The sequence below is a fragment of the Sciurus vulgaris genome (genome assembly GCF_902686455.1).
Source record: "Sciurus vulgaris genome assembly, chromosome: 4".
Lineage (NCBI taxonomy): Eukaryota > Metazoa > Chordata > Mammalia > Rodentia > Sciuridae > Sciurus > Sciurus vulgaris.
Genome location: NC_136464.1, coordinates 117,626,116 through 117,632,335, shown reverse-complemented (window position 1 = coordinate 117,632,335; position 6,220 = coordinate 117,626,116). Strand labels below are relative to the sequence as shown.

Genomic DNA, 6,220 nt, shown 5'->3' with positions numbered 1-6,220 from the left:
GATGTGACATATTTTAGATTTTTGTATTGAGAACACTCAACTTGCATGACGACTCCTATATTAGGGTGACTTGGGTCTTAATAAAAATAAAAGTTTATTCCATCACTCTCATTTTAAATGTTCACTGTATTGGAAGGGTGGGATGGGGATGTGTCTGGTCCAAAGTCACTCAGGTATCCAGGGCGATGGAGATTCTACTATGTTAAAATTGTACCATCTGGAACATGTACCCTTTCTCAATATAGGAGGCAGCAGAATATTTGAGGATGGTCGCTTCCTAATTCCCTCCAAATCTTTTTTTTTTTTTTTTTAAATTAACACTTGACAGCTTTACTCACACTCCTTTGACCACATAGCACTGTCTAACTACAGGTAATTAGTTCCCTTCATCCCCAAAAAGACAGGAGAATATGATATTGCAATATCCACTGTAACTTGTCAACAATGGAATTTTTTTTTTATAGTTAATATAAAGTTAACATATTTATTGATTTTTAGGTATAGTTTTTCACATATGCATTAATTACTATAACTACTATCAAGGTCAAAATATAGGATTGATCCATCAGCTCAGAAAATTCTCCCATGGTGCCTCTTTGCAGTCCCCCTTTCCCTCATCCCCACCCCCTGGAAAGCTCTGATCTATTCCCTCTTACTATGGTTTTGACTTTTTTAGAAAGACATATAAGTAGAATCACATAGCATGTAATCATTTGAAACTGGTTTCTTTGATTCAGCATAATGTCTTTGATTCATGTGTGATGTGTGTATAATGTGTTCCTTTTTATTCCACTGCATGGATATACTAGTTTGTTTATCCATATATTCTTTGAGGGATATTTGGGTTATTTCCAACTTTGGACAATTATGATTAGAATTATTAACAACAGTAATATTCAGAGTTTTTGGCATGACATAACTTTTTGTTTTTCTAGAGTATAAATACATAGGAGTGGGATTTCTGAATCACATGGTGAGAGAATATTTAGCTCTACAACACACAGTATAAACTGTTTTCCAAAGTGGCTGCACCATTTTTTATATCACCAGGTGTTAGTCAGCTCAGACTCCAAAAATAAAATATCACACACTCATCTTTTCATGGTTCTGGAAGCTGGGAGTCCAAGATCAAGGTTCTGGCCAATTTGATGGCTATGGTGAGGACTCTCTTCCTTCTTTCTCCTTATGTCCTCACTAGTGGAGAAGGGGAGTGAGCAAGCTCTCTGGTATCTTTTCTTAAGGATGCCAGTCCTAGTGAATGGGTGAGCACCTTTATGACCTCATTTAACTTAGAGGCCAAACATAGCTATAATGGGGGTTAGGGCTTCACCATATGGGTTGTATGGTGGACACATTCAATCCATAACTAGAAATGTACCAAGTTCCAATTGTTCTGTATCCTCCCTAGACCTTGTTATCAAATTTTTAAAAAAATTTAGTCATTCTAATAGGCATGCAGTATTATCTCAAGATAGTTTTAACTTGTATTTCCCTAATGGCTAAGGATGTTGAACATCTTTTCATGTACTTGTTTACCATCATGATATCATCTTTGGTAAAATGTAAGTTCAGGTATTTTGCTTAATTTTTTATTGAGTTATCAATTTCTTACTATTAAATCTAAGAGTTTTAAGAATATATTTTTAAATACAAATCTTTTGGTGGATATGGAAATATTTTCTTATTCTCTATAAGTTTTGTTTTGTTCTATTAACAGTGGCTTTCACAGAACAGAATTTTTAAATTCTGAGGAAGTTTAATTTATCATTTTTTTAAACTTATGCACCATTCTTTTGTTGTCTCCATATCTTCAGGTCATGAAAATTTTTCTTCTATGTTGTCTATTAGAAGATTTATATTTTTAGGTTTCACTTAATCTGTCATACAGTTCATGTTAAATTTTTTATACAATGTTACATTTAGCATAGGATTCTTTTTCTTAGTATGTGGATTGTTGTGGACTGAATGCTGTGTCCCCCTAAAATGTATATGTTGAAGCTCTAACTCATAATGTGATGTTATTGTGAAGTGGGGCTTTTGAGAGGTAATTAGATTTAGATGAGGTCAAGAGGGTTGAGTCTCATGATGAGACTAATGCTCTTCTGAGAAGAGGGCGATCGGTGCTCTCCTTTGCTCTCTGTACTATTTGAGGGCACATCCAGAAAGCAGTCTTCTGTGAGCCAAGAAGGGGGCTCTCATCAAGACTTGAATATGCTGGCTCTCTGATGTTAAATTTCCGAGACTCCAGAACTGTGAGAAATAAGTGTCTGGTGTTGACCAATTGCTGACCCCCCACAACTGGGGCAAGTGTTGTGGGTCCCCAGGAGGCGCTCCTTTGCTCCCTCCTGGGTTCCCTGATGACTGACCAGAAGACCCAGTATTCCATCTTCTCCCGGAGCCCCACCAGGAAGTGACGTTCCTGCAGCCCGGAGCTGACTGATCCCGGGACCTTTGGGGTACCAGTAGCTGAGGAGAACGGCGATGCAGGGGACAACCCACCCCATGTAGAAGGCTGGGGCCGGGCAGGAAGAGCCGAGCACGCTGCCCTCCTTGGTGCTGAGCCAATAGCAGTTGGTCTGCATCCAGAGAAGCAAGGCTGCAGCCCTGCTCACACTGGTGGCCCGCAGTGTACCGGAGAGCTTTGGTGAGAGTTGGAGGAAGCACCTCGAGGAGAGTCAGGAAATCATATTTCATAAAGCTAATGGGATTTGTTACAGAAGAAAGAAAATGTTACGCTCTTTATCCACCTCCACACCAAGTCATCACATGGACCCAAATATGTGACCTAAGAGATGTAGTTTGTCATCCTGGGACAAGATCCTTACCATGGACCCAATCAAGCTCATGGGCTCTGCTTTAGCGTCCAAAGACCTGTTCCCCTGCGCCCAGTTTGGAAAACATTTATAAAGAGCTGTCTACAGACATAGATGGTTTTGTTCATCCTGGCCATGGAGATTTATCAGAATGGGCCAAACAAGGTGTCCTCCTGTTCAATGCTGTGCTCACTGTCCAGTCCCATTAAGCCATTTCCCATAAGGAGAGGGGCTGAGAGCAGTTCACCTATGCAGTCCTGTCCTGGTTGAATCAGAACTTGAATTACTCTGGGGCTCTTGCCCAGAAGAAGGGCAGCACCATTTCCTGCAGACTGCTCATCCCTCCTCGCTGTCTGTGTATAGAGGGGTTCTTTGGGTGCAGACATTTTTCTAAAGCTAATGAGCTGCTGCAGAAATCTGGTAAGAAGCCCTTGGACTGGAAAGAGCTGTGACCTTGCATCGAAGGTGGGGTTTCTTCTTCTCCAGGGGTGGTTTTTGAGAAGCTGCTGTTGAAGTATTTGTCAGCTATGAAGTCCCTGCAAATTTCCTTCTTCTTAAGTGCCTTGCACAAGAGGAGAGAGCTTCCCTTACAGCAGCAAGGAACCAGGCTCTCCGGTCAGGGACAGCAAAGATACACTTTGACCATTTCTGCATTTGAACCCTCCAGGCACAATAAGATGAGGGCCCAAGGAAGGCAAAGGTAGCTCAGCCTAAAATAAGGACACTTCTTTCAAGACAAATGAGATCAAATACTGGGTTCTCTCCAACCTCTCAGCTCTGTGGTTCAAGGGGGTGTGACACACCTCTTTGGTACAGCAGGTGGTTTGATACTTGCTGCTAGCATTTTTAGCTGACAGGTTAGACACTTTAGGTTACAAGGTGTTTGGTGGTTTGACTTAGAAAAGACTCCTTGATTCTTGGAGGAGCTTTCAGGCCATTTCCTGGAAGAATCTGGAGGACCTTTTGCAAGTGTCTAGGAATCTGTCCCCAGAAGCTAAGGATTAGAGCTTCCTGATTGTAGTAAAGGCAAGGATCCCAGAGGAGTTACACCCTCAGTGTGAGCCTCACAGACTGAATAAAGAAGCAGTGGGTTCTTTGTTTTTGTTTCCTGAACTGAAGATGAAGTTGAATAGAGAAGAGGCTTCTGTTTTTTTTTTTTTTCCCATGAGGAGTTGGATATTTTCTCCTAGAGTTTTCAGTTGAGGTGTTTTAAGAATGGACAGATTGCCAGATTCTATTCTTATTTTTTGTTTTTCTCCCCTACTTCACTGGAGAATTTCATATTTTCGTAAGAAATGTAGATACATATTTTTTTTTTAAGGTCAAACAGGTCTGGATTTCCATGAAGATTTGTTTTTTTTGCTGTTAGCTGGGTTAAAGAGTTAACCCTGCATAAGTTTGGTAATAAAAGGTTGTTGACTTTTAAACTAAATAAATAAATGTCTGGTGTTTAAGATACTCAGTCTATGGTAGTTTGTTATAGCAGTTGGAGCTAAGACATGGAAACATACTTTTTTCATCAGTATTTGTTGAAAATAGTATCCTTCCTCTATTGGGTTGGTGTTGGAGGCCATTTGTATATAAATTATGGTTGTTCAAGCCATTAAGTCAGGAAGGCCATTCCTCTGGGAACTCCTGGGTTGAAATTCCCCAGTTTGAGGATGCCTGGATCAGGTGGCACCCTGCCTTAGCTCACAACCTTAGAATCAAACAGCCTTTGGGAAGTGGGTGTAGCCTGCCAAAGGTCAATCAACCTGTTTACTCCAAGACCCCTGCCACACTGAGAAACCAGCACCAAAACAAGACTCCTCCCACTGAAACCTTATCCCTGCCTTTGATGTACTCCCCCTTAAATAAAAAACTGGGGCCCTTTTCAGTTGTTCAAGCTTCAGCACCCATTAGGTGCTCCACTTTTAAAATCTAATCTTTGACTTTGTCTTATTTCTTACTGATTATTTCAGACTTTTTATTTTCCCAGGTGACTCACACCTCCTGAGAAGCAACCTGCACTGTCGGGTGCTGGTCACCCCATCATAGGTTGACACTGGACTTTTGATAAAAGATGTAGATCTATTTCTCAAGATTCTATTCTGTTTGATTTATTTTGTTCTTATCCTTTAGTCAATACCACACTGACCTGAATTCTATAACTTTATAGAAACACTTAAAATCAGATGATGTGATTACTCCAAATTTTTTATTTTTTTCAAAGTTCTTTTAGTTTTTTCTTTGCCTTTCCACTTACTCTTTAAAATCAGTTTGTCTGTATCAAAAACACTCTTGCTGGGATGTTGACTTTTCAAAATTAATGCAAAATGAGTGCTTTATAGATACATTTTAAAAGCCCTATAAATAAATAGAAGAAACACCAGTAGAGTAAGAGGAAAGGGAACAGGGAGAGGAAGGAGAGGGAAAAGTAATGTACTGGGGACTGAATTAGAGCAAATGATATTACACTCTCGTATACTTATGTCAAAATGAAGCCCAATATTGTGTAAAACTATAATGCATCAATAAATTAATGCAAAATTGCATTAAATATATAGATATTAACTATGTTGAATCCTCTATTCCACAAATAGTGTTTTTCTCCATTTACTTTGAGCTTCGATTTTCTTTCATCATGTTTTGTAATCATCTGCACACAGGTTCTGTTCATGCTTTATAGGCTTATACCTAAACATTTCAAGATTTTTAAAGTAATAAAAATGTTATATACATTAAATATATTTTCATTGCTACAATAGAAATTGAGTTAATTTTTATGTGTTGACCTTGCATTTTATAATCTCACCTAACTCACTTACTAGTTTTTGTTTTGTAGACTTCTTAAGATTTTCTTAGGATTTCTATACATATAATTATGTCATCTGGAAATAGGGACATTTAAATTTTTTAATTAAAATTTTTTTTTAATGTTTTTAAAATTTCTTTTTTCCTATCTTATGGTGACAATTTGATCTTTAAGTACTATGTCCATAGCTGTGTTAGTTTCCTGTTGGAGCTATAACAAATTAACAGTCTTAGTGATGCAAAAAAAAAAACCTCCAATATATTTTGAGTTTTCTAACTTACAAATTTATTTCTACCTTACAGTTTTGGAGATCAGACATCTGAAATAAGTTCCGTTTTGCTAAAATAAAGAAATTGATTGACAGCAGGTCTGTCTTCCTTTTCGGAGGCTGTGGAGGAGAATCATTTTTCTTTCCTTTTCCAGTTTCTAGCGGCAGCCTGCCCTCCAGGGCTCATAGCCTGCTTTCATTTTCAACATTAACAACATAGCTTCAACTCTGTTTTTGCCTCTCGCTTCCCTCCTTCTTTATTCCACTTAACAAGACCCTTGTGATTCTGTTGGACCTACTGGAATACATAGGATTCTCATCTCATGGTTAGCTGATTAGCAACAT

General features: G+C 38.7%; 1 pseudogene across 1 annotated transcript; it reads left to right on the top strand.

The window, feature by feature from the left end:
- The first annotated feature begins 2,233 nt into the window (after window positions 1–2,233).
- Window positions 2,234–3,265, top strand: LOC306659165 (uracil-DNA glycosylase-like; annotated as a pseudogene). Its single transcript has one exon. The product of its transcript is annotated as a uracil-DNA glycosylase-like (transcript).
- The last annotated feature ends 2,955 nt before the right edge of the window (window positions 3,266–6,220 follow it).